The sequence below is a fragment of the Agelaius phoeniceus genome, chromosome Z (assembly GCF_051311805.1).
Source record: "Agelaius phoeniceus isolate bAgePho1 chromosome Z, bAgePho1.hap1, whole genome shotgun sequence".
In the NCBI taxonomy this organism is placed as follows: domain Eukaryota; kingdom Metazoa; phylum Chordata; class Aves; order Passeriformes; family Icteridae; genus Agelaius; species Agelaius phoeniceus.
In genome coordinates, this window is record NC_135303.1 from 47,120,099 (window position 1) to 47,130,873 (window position 10,775).

General features: G+C 36.4%; 1 long non-coding RNA gene across 1 annotated transcript in view; it reads right to left on the reverse strand.

Moving 5' to 3' along the window:
• The window catches only part of LOC143692033 (uncharacterized), a 39,832-nt gene extending 29,611 nt beyond the window's left edge, over positions 1–10,221 (reverse strand). The window contains exon 1 of the long non-coding RNA XR_013179893.1: positions 10,085–10,221. This is a non-coding gene — a long non-coding RNA (uncharacterized LOC143692033). The remainder of the gene's footprint in view (positions 1–10,084) is intronic.
• Positions 10,222–10,775: the final 554 nt, after the last annotated feature.

A 10,775-nucleotide genomic window follows, 5' to 3' on the forward strand; every position in this document is an offset into this window, starting at 1 on the left:
AACTGAAAAATAACCAGGGATTTTTCATCAGACCTACACAGAAACACTCTCTTTCACTACAACAGAGCATGTAAAATAATTCCACTTGTTATATTGGAAAATGGAGAAATAAGGAAGACCTAAAGTGCAAATGAAAAAATATGCCAAGTCTGTCAGAAAAGAAGAACATACACTTATATTTTGTCAAGCCTTTGACTTCCCCCATAAGAGCATTCACAAGTCTGCATTGCTGTGTGTGATTCTGAATGGTCTATACAGAAAAAGGAATCAAACAATAATTAACTAAGTAACTAGAAACCCAACAAAAATACTATCTAAACTAACTTCTTCCAGAACCCAGTGTCCTGAACTTGGGATAAGAAAAATAATCTGCTTCAAATACATTAAGTTTGGAAGAGCATTGGCATAAATGGAGGAAACAGAAGAAGAAAGCTGTGATGCTTCAGAGAAAACACCACAACCTATTATTGGGTAAAAAACATAGACTCCATCCTACAGCTCTTCAGGACACAAAACATGGGCCAGAATCAGGAAAGTGTCTGGGAGCAGAACTAGGCTTCCAAAGACCTGCAAGAGAAATTTTATCTCGAATACCACTTGTCCAAACCTAACAGCCCCTGGTGGCTCTGAGACATGCAGAGCAGTAACTTTACACAAATAGCTGTACCTGACATCTGTACCAGACACTACTGAGGAGGGTCCCACACAGCCACCATCTGCCCCTGAAGATAACTCTGTTCAAGCTACAGTTCACTTTGCCATTCCAGATTCTAGCCATGCCTTTGAAAATTTATATGCTGCCCTTTTCTTTGCCAAGTGCCTCTCAGCACTGTGTAATACTTGAGGACCAAGGGGAAAGACAACAAGTGAATCTAATCTTTCCAACATTATGACATGGGATGGCTCAAAAATGACAAAAAGTAGTTTTGCAGCCCACAAAGTCTCACTTCAAGAAAAAGACACATCTGCTTTCAGATGTTCAGCTTTACAGTCAAGCCTTTACTTTTTCCTATTTTATGTACACTTATATGTAAATACATACGCTTTCATGTGCATATTTCTATATTTGGTACATATAGATCAGCACAGAAACATATTGGCTTCCACTCCTTTCCTCATTCACAAAAATGCTGATATAATAGCTTACAAAGAAGCCACTTACCATAAGTCTGGTTTTAGTTCTTTCATTTAAATTGGTATCTAGAAAGAAATACCCATACACATATATACATACATGTGCATGCACATGTACATGTGCTTAGATAAAGGAGAGGTAACAGTCTCATCCATGTAACTCCCTTTTAAGGGGAAATTTGACCTGGGTGCAAGGGTCAGCATACCCACTCTGCTTACCAAACATTAATATCTCTTTTGATTTTTGATTACTTACATAAGTCTTAGACGATCACATATTTTTGCTGTTCTTCTATCCATCAAAACTAACAAGTAAAGAGAAAATCCCGTAAATTATTGTGACACTGCAAATGTAGAAGACCTAGTTTTCAGCGATGGATATCGTTGGCCATTCACATCCTCCCAATTTTGTTCTCAAAGTAGACAGGTCACGCAATGATGCCCGGTTTCAAAGTTATATTTTTGGACTAATGCCTGCTCTTTTAAAAACAGCAGGAGCTTCACCTTTAACAATGTAACATGCTTTGAATTTATCTTTGACATTAAAAAGAACGTGAAAAGTACAGCTATTTTTTGCACCACACTGAGCACCTAATATAATAAAGTGGATTTTTCAAGTCATACAAAAAAAAAAATTCTTTTGCTCTTCAACTGATGTCTTGCCTGCCAATATTTAAGGAAATGTTTTCATTTTCTACAATAAAAATTACCAAAACTCAAATACATGTTCTGTTATCATTCCAAAATTAAGTCATGAACAGAATGCCTGTGCACCTTTTGTCTACTCTGGCACATCGCGTAAGCCCTGTAAATGCAAATATTGCAGCTGTACACAGCTTTGCCACATGTTAATATTTGCAGCTGGAACTAGTAGATTTTTGTCATGTACTGTATTCTAGTTTGTCTGAATTATGAGTACAGCATCAGATTGGTAAGACTGAGAAATGAAGCAGAATATAAGTAACACGAAGCAGCAGTTAATTTATGTTAAGGCTAATCAACTAAACAGCAATATTACTGCAAGTGTTGAATTTATAGTCTATTTTGCTGCTAACACTTGAATTATCTTATAACTTTTGGAAATATTGAGCTCTGTAGGCTGGAATTTTCTATCCAAACTACCTGTCCTTTGCAGACAACAAAGTGAAACTCTTCACCAGCACCAAGTGCACAAAAAGGGGATCATTATAAAGAAGTGAGAATATGATCAGTCTCTCTCTGCCCAGCTGGTTCCACTCCTCAGGGCAAGAGAAGTTTCAGCAGAAAGATCTAACATATTCATATTGCAGAACAGTTTTCATGCAGTAACCTTAACTTTTGGGGTAAGCAAGGAATGCTGGGCATTAAATATTTCAGTACAAACTTTATAAAAGCATGGGGAAAGTAAACTCAGGCTGCTGAAACGATGTCCAGATTTCCTCTGGGAAAAAGTGAGGGTATACAAAGACGATTTCTGCAACATTTTTCTTTTCTGTCCTATTATGTACAGCAACTTCCCATCAAGTTCATCTAAATGCTTATTTCACTTACCTGTGTAATCCCCCTAATTTTTTTTTTTTTTGAGAGTATATACTTCAAAGTGCAAACTGCACCTGGGAAGAAGGCATAAAACACCAGGAATCCAGGAGCATAATTGAAGAAAATAAGGATTACAGTGTATGGCAATCTGAAAATTAGCCAGAAGGAATAAGTTTTGGACAGCAAGCAAACAAATGACCAAACTCAAACTCAAAATAAAACAAGCAAAAAAATTTGCTCTAAATTGCTGTCAGTGGTGGAACTAATGAAATATTAACTTACATTTAGCCTCTTCCAGATCAACACCTGCAGCTATTTCTTCCTAAACATCAGCCCTCAAAAATATTTGCAATATACTCTTATGCTTGTCAAATTCCTCTCTCTCTCAAATCCCCTTTTTTGCCTCATGTGCCAGAGGAAGAGGAAGTTTGATGTGGATTTCAGTGACAGAATGGACAGGGCATACATGCCAATCACCCAGCCTGTCTAGTGTCTGTATCTAGGAAGGTAGCTGAGCTCTCTGTTACCTGTTCAGACACAGATTTTCACAAAATTCATAAGAACTATGGATCCTCATGTATTCTTCCATCAAATTTGGTTGAAATAGACAAATTTATATAAAAAGAATTTGCTCGGAAAAAAATGGCACATATAAAATGAGATGGAGCGCAGCATAGAATCCTTAGAAAGAACAAGAAAAAGGAACCTGTCCTGGGATGTTGTTCAGAGGAGTGGTATACAGCAGATTTGGAAGCTAATTAATATTCACTACAGTATCCTTTCTGTATCCTTTCTTGGATCTGACTTTGAAAGAGAGATTAATTGCACTGCACTCCAAAAATACGAATGGTAACAGACTGGGAAAATAAGCCCTGTAGAATAAAAAGTGAGATGAGTGGATATGTTTAACTTGGATATAAACTTACAGAGATGGGAGATTATGTAAAGAAGTGCTTAATGAAGTGATCAATTGCTCTCTGTGCCAGGAAAGAAGAAATTGACTTCATTAGCAGCAAAAACATCTGTGTGAAATCAGTCAAGATTTCCAAAGCAATGTGTGACCTGTTTGGAAAGCAGAAGGCTTTTAGCAGAAATTTACAGAAGCATAGTCTCCTGTAAAGACTTTCAGCTTTATGTTTCTGTCACTGCATCTTAAACCTTCTTGTCTGGGGAGATTCTGGGGACACAGTAAGGATCACTACAGCAGCACAGCTTGGGCTCCATTTGCATAATTTGTTAGACTTCTAAAAATGTCCTCTACCGATAAATCTGAGAAAAGTCCAGTCAAGAAAATGTGAATCTAGATGTTGGCTTCAGTTAATTTAGACTCAAGATCTGAATGCATGAAAAGACTGTGCTTGTGTATTTCAACACCTAACAGGGAAAAATGTTTCTTATTCATGGTCTCAGTTTTATCAAGCCAGTGAAACAAATTCAATTCAAAGAAAGTAAAAAATAAATATTTCTAATTCTTTTCCATCCTGAGTACTCCCACCTAAAGATTAAAACACCAAAAATTAAGCTCTATGTATGCAATAATTTCCCAATAGATATTAATACTGAATTTTGTTTAGCGGTTATTCCCCTCTTCAACCTCTCCCCAAATATTTTTTAAAAAAAATAGTGACAAGGGAGGCATCTCCTCATTTATGGAGAAGTGATTTTAACCAGTCATTCTCTACAGAGCAAATTGGTCTCAAACACTTTTTTTAACAGTTATTTTATTTTGGTTTGGTTTGGTTTTTGCCTGGAACATAGTAAAATTTCACTCCTGAAAATCTGATCACATGGGGACAATCTTTAGTCACCTAAACATTTACTAGTTTCAAGTGAGACTTTTGCATGAGTAAAATTCATGAGCAAATAAATTCAAAGTTCAGGACCTAGAATCACATTCTGAATATAAGAGTAGAAAAGCAGATTATTTCTTGCTTGTTACATTGCAAAGAGGGTTGTACTACAAGATGCTAAATAGGATTTTTTTTAAATGGAGAAACTGGGATGCAGTTGACAGCATTTAAAAAATTGGATTGCAATAAAGTTGTGTTAAATTAGCTTATAAATATGTATTTCATTCATGTTAATTCATCCATTCATTGTTATACATAAATGTGTATGAAATTTGGGGGTTGGGTTTTGAAAAATAGAGAAGACCAGAATTGTGCCCCCTTTTACATATAAACTTCTTATTTAATGAACACATCCATTTCTTGTCCTTAATATATTGTCTGACAATAGTTATTTTATGACTACAGTCCTGAAAACCAAGGTACTAATTGAACAGTCATTCCAAACTTTGAAATAACAAAGGAATAAATAGGAAATCTCTCATATTAGTGTTCAGCATAAATTGCATTTAACATGGCAATTGGAAGGTGGATCAAAGGATCAACCAAAATGCATAATACCCCAGTTGTGTAGTGAAGTCTGCCCACATTATTCTCTTTAATCTGTTTATTCTTTTTATCTCTTTAATTTTCCAGGAAGAAACCTCTCTAAATCCAATGTTTTGAAAATCTGAATAGTGGTACATCAGCCAACCTGTTTGGCAGTCTCAAGTTTTTCTGATCAGTAAGGTTATGTAGCCATCCTTGTAAGAGAATTTTGGGGACTCAGAACCCTTATTACACACATTTCCCTAAGTATACATGAGTAGTCCAATGGGAACAAACACAATAACTCCCTTGCAAAATGTGCGGATGGATCTGAAGCCAAGAATCAAATCTGTAAGATGGAGGAAAGGAAAGATAGGAAGTTCCACAATAATGACTGGAGCATTGTCAGAGGAGGAGTGGAGGTGCCAAGGCAGCAGCATCTTCCAGAAGGTCAGCCCTGAGCTGCACCATTTAAAGTTATCATGTTTGGTTTCAAATTCATTACACACAGGGTCAAAGGATGAAGAAGAGCATCTCTAAGAGGACATTGCAAAATTTTCCCCATCACAGCAAGCCAAGATTAAGTTTGTGACCCCAAAACCTGATGCATTATTTGCATGTTCAAAAGATCTCAAAATCAGCTAATCTGCTAAAAATTTCAGTGCCAAAAGCCATACAATTGACTCAAAGTAAAAAGCATTTCAAGCGAATTACTCATCCAGGCAAGCCCAGACAGTACACTGTTAAGTATCAGTTGGCCATCATAATGGTTATCTCTCTTTAGGAGCTTCACTGTCAACAGAACCAACACACAGACCAGACTCACTTGTTGGGCCCAGACCTGTTCTCCTTCCTGGGGAAAAATTCCCACAGGTAGCAATGGAAATTCCACCCTTAAGATCTGTGCAGCTCTTCCATTTGTGTGAAGAGCTGGGTCTTCTGTAGACAATAAATAGCTACACGTGTATCTTGATATTTCTCTGCATTTGGCCTGGAGAGACTAGAGAGACTCTAATGGACTGTCTGAGGAACAAAGGGTAAAAGAAAATGAAAAAATGTGGCCTTCCTCCCTTGATGGAGTTTATGCACCAACTTACCAATCCTTCCTCTACACCCATAGTCAAGTTACTCAACAGAAGTTTTGCCCAATGCTCAACATTTTATTTCTGCCATTCCTAAATTTCAAGTGGGTAATTCCTGAAAGGCAGCAGGAAAAAAGCACTGATTGGCTGTAAGAATTGGAGGTGACAGTTCTGTCACCAGCAGAGTGCAGATGACCTCTCACCTACAATAAGCCAAAAGAGACAGCATGAGCTGGAGCACCTTCAGTTAAGCAACACCAATTCCAGCTTATAGGAATATATCAGTTGACCAGTTGTTAGCTAAAACTCTCTCTTGTTCTCCAATAAGTCAGGATCTTCCACTAAATTCAGCCACTGGCTCCCTTAAAATGGAAATCAGCTGATAATCAGGCGGTTTCAGGAGCACTAGTAGAAAGACAACCAATAACTAAGGTGTTGAAAACACCTTAAGGGAACTGAAGCTGAAGAGGAGGAATTTTATCTGTTTACATGTTTTTCTATAGTTCCCACTACTGAATTTATAGTATCATATTCAATCTAGAGAGCCAAGTTTCTTCCAGCTTCAGGATTGTCATACTTCTTCAACCAGAACTCAGAGATTTACCTTCTAGCTCTGTTAAATGACCCACTTGGAGGCAGTTGTCCTCACTGAAGGCAAGTGTACCTGGTGGGACAATGCTTTGAAAATGTTATATAAACTATATAGCACTAGTTAGAAAACTTACCCATAAACATTTCAGAGACCATCTGACGTAATACAAAAGCAAAGCGCTGCTTACAAATAATCGTTGAAATCTTGCAGCTTGGAACACCCTTGTTATTTCATTGGCCCAATTATCCTGCATTTATTTTCAGCAGAAAACACTGCTTTGTACTCCTAAAAATTACCATGGGTTTGTTTAGGTGCCAAATCCCTCCAATTTTCAATCCCCCAGACAGGTGAAGCAAATAGATGTAGCAATGGCAAAATACTTCCTTGCCTCTGTGAAATTATGTGGATAATGGGATTGTTTTCCATGAAACTCTTCGCAACATTCATTGCAGAAACTGCTGTCCAAAATCAACAGACAAAACTCAGACTCTTATCCAGTGTAATTAGTGAATAACCTATATTTTAATATTTAACAATATTTAATTCCATTAATAAAATAAAAGTAAAATACATGTTGTCATTTTAAATTAACAAATAAGGAATAATTAATACAAAGTATCTTCCATGTCATGAAAGTGGTTTTATAATGAAATAACAATTGCACCAGAGGTGTGAACAAAGCCAAACCCAGTCTCAGCTGTCACCAACATAACAGAAGGACTCCCTTGCTACAATCAAACGGTGAAAATGTTTCATCTTAGGCTTCAGTGGTTAGCCAATATTAGCCAATATGCTGACTTCTGCAGAGTTATTTTGATTGGAAGATGAAAAAATACAGAAGCATACAAAGGAGTTTTTTTTCCATTAATCTAACAGTGAGAATAACAGCATTAAGTCAGTCAACAGTGTGCTCAGAGAACCTAATGATTCCCTTCTCCTCGTGTTATTACAATCAGTTAATTCCCTGACACCACACAGCTTAGCCTTGCTGTAACTTCCCAGCCACCACTGTTCAAGACTGCATTTAATGACCCCTTCCATGTTGACTTTTGCCAGAAAGAATGCCAAACATAGCTACAGGGCCAAATCAAGTCTCCAGCTGTCTCTAGTTCACCATCTGATAGATCCTCTAGTATAACAATTCCATCTCTAGAACTGGTTTTCCTTCCACTGAACCTGGCAAAACATCACTGGGACTAACACTAGAAGTGCAGACATTCACAACAGGTTCAGGCAACTACCTTTTATAGATTGGGATGAAAAGAAAAACAATCAGAAGGTATGATATAATTACAGGGTAATAAAACTACAAACATTGTTAATACATTAATTTAACATTTGGATTTCACATCTAGGTGTACAAATTCACAGATGTCCAAGTGTTACCATTTTAGGTTGGAGAAAGTAATTTTTTTGACTGATGCCTATCAACAGACATGTTTTTTTTCAGCAGTGACAGAGGAGGAAAGATACCAGAAATATTACTGAGGGAAGCTCATCTGAGTTACACAGTAAGCAACAAAGATAAAATAAAACCTTCCATTGTGTCATAAAGATTTAATTTATCTGGTTATGAAAAACACCCTACTGGAGGAAAATTGTTTAAATAAAAAGTAGGAAGGGCAAAATGTTACTGCTACCATAAGATGTGTCCCTGCCATCCTACTTTCTGATTTCTTTCTGAATATTTGTGCTGAAATTCTGAAACCCTTGAAAAACATTGTTTCAGATGAGGCCCATAAAAAGCACAATTCTCACAATTCTCCTAGCTAAAACGTTGGTATTCTTATAACAAATCTCCATGGACACCAGAGGGAAGATAATTCTGGCCTTAATTTTGAAAGAAGCAAGGAAGTCAGCTAATGACAGTGTGAAGTGATGACGCTTGCAGGAAGGGACAGTGCAGGACAGGACCAAACTTTACAGCCAACAGAAAACACACAGAGGTTTGCCAGTTGCTGGTTTGAATAAAGTGAAAAACATAAGTCTCTGACAATACCAGACATTTTTATATCCAGAATAAGACTGTGAAATTTTTTTAAAATTTGTCTAGTTTAAGCTACCTCTTCAAGGAAGAAGCTCTGATACTCCTTGGGAACTGGACACACAATTGTTCTTCTTTTACTTTGTACTTGAAAAATACAAGGAAAAAATGCTTTAAATAAAGGAAGAAAAGCATTAGTGTTTAAATGGCTCATCCTGTGTGTTGAAGAGACAGCTTTGTTTCTTTTTCTTGTTACAACAAATGCAAAGCTGCCATAAAGCACCCCACCCCTTATTTAAAGTGAGAGTTTCTGGATATGAAACTCACCAGACCAAAAGACATTTATACCGCCTACAGAAGACTGAAACGTTCCAACTATGCTCTATTTCACTTATCAACAATAATAACTGTAATTAACTCGTGGTTCTGCTGAAGCCTGAGAAGTCTGTTGCAGTTTTAAAAAAAACAAACCAACACCAAAAATCCAAGCCCCAACCAACAAACCTCCTGCAAAGCTATATTAAAAAAAATTGATATCTGAAGTACTGTTGGGAATCCTGTAGAAGCTTGTTAGGAATAATCTTGAATGTCTGATAGGTAGGAAAGAAACCTCTGAGTGACAGCAATAAGGTGAAAACAAGTAAGGTATAAAGATAGCCATTAAAGCAACAAAGTTTAGAGATTACCCTGTGAGGTTTAGGCATGCAATCCCTTTTTGTCTTGTGGAATGGAATAAATGTATGTTGCTGTGAATTTCACTGTATTCTCCAGAGTTTATATGTTGTTTTTCTGCATAACTGTGTATACAAGTTTACTATAAGCACTATATTTTTCGACCGATCAAATTACCCTTTGCAGATTATCATTTTGAAAGCTCATTATTGAAGAATAAATAATCAGGGTGTCTGATCAAAGGACACATTATACAACCCTTCAATGCAGGCACCGATCTTTTCAAAAGCCATTTTACCTCCAATTTCCTTTGGGGAGAACATGGTGCTTACTTACTTTTCTCACAACAACAAAATGTCAGCTTTGAACAGTATTTGAAAAGAATATTAAAAACTGGACAAAAGTGGAAACGGTTGAAAAATTGCAGGTTTTTTACATAAAATTTTATCTTGTCAGCTCTTTCAAGAGTTACTATGCAAAGGATAGCAGTGCTCTTTGCTAAAATGAATTCACTGAAAAAAATATTGCCACAGTTACTTATAAAGATTGTTATAATTTTTTTACCACACCACCTTAAAAGCAAACACAAACTAATTAAAAAAATCTATGGAGAACTCAAGTTAATAATATAGTCTTATAAAAATTTCTCTGTGTGTATATAAAAATATATGTGTACACACACAGATCTATAAATGTATTTATATAAAATAGTAAACCTCAGCCTTACCTACAGTGAAAAATCTTGCAGTCATATCAGAATGAAGAGCGAAGCCCTTACTCATAAAGAGAATCAGATCACAAGAGGGAAGAAGGCGAAATCAGGAAGCTAGTTCCTACTTGAAAAACCACAGCTGTGAGGAAGGCTCTAAGTTTGTCTATGAATCAGCCAAACATCTGATCTCTGGTGGTAATTAAGTGCTGGAAAATAAATTCATCTGGAATCTTTTTGTGGAATAGGAGGTAGGGATAAAATAGAAGCCACCTAAAATAACAAAGCTCAGGAGATTTTGGTAGATAACTTCTGTAAATTATTTAATAATTCCTTGCTAAAAATTAAAGACTATTGAACACAAAGGAAAGAAAGTTTTAATTTTAGCAGCAGACAGTACTTTTTGATCTCCATAAGTAAAGGGAAAAATGCAGAATTACTGAAATGGTAGTGTTATATTTTTTAAAACAATACTGCTCCAATTGAAAATATTTATGTGCATTTTTACAATAGACAGAATGAGCAGCTGAAGTGCAGGCTTTCTGCAGGCTTTCTGCAATACACAGATAACACAGATATTTCTTCACAAACTGACAAGTAATACAAACTACACATCAAAGCTGAGGCACTTCCGATTTTCACAAATTCAACAGAAAGGTGAGTCCAGGTAAATCCAGTTTTCTTGCTTTCCAAGTGCTCTGTAAATAAA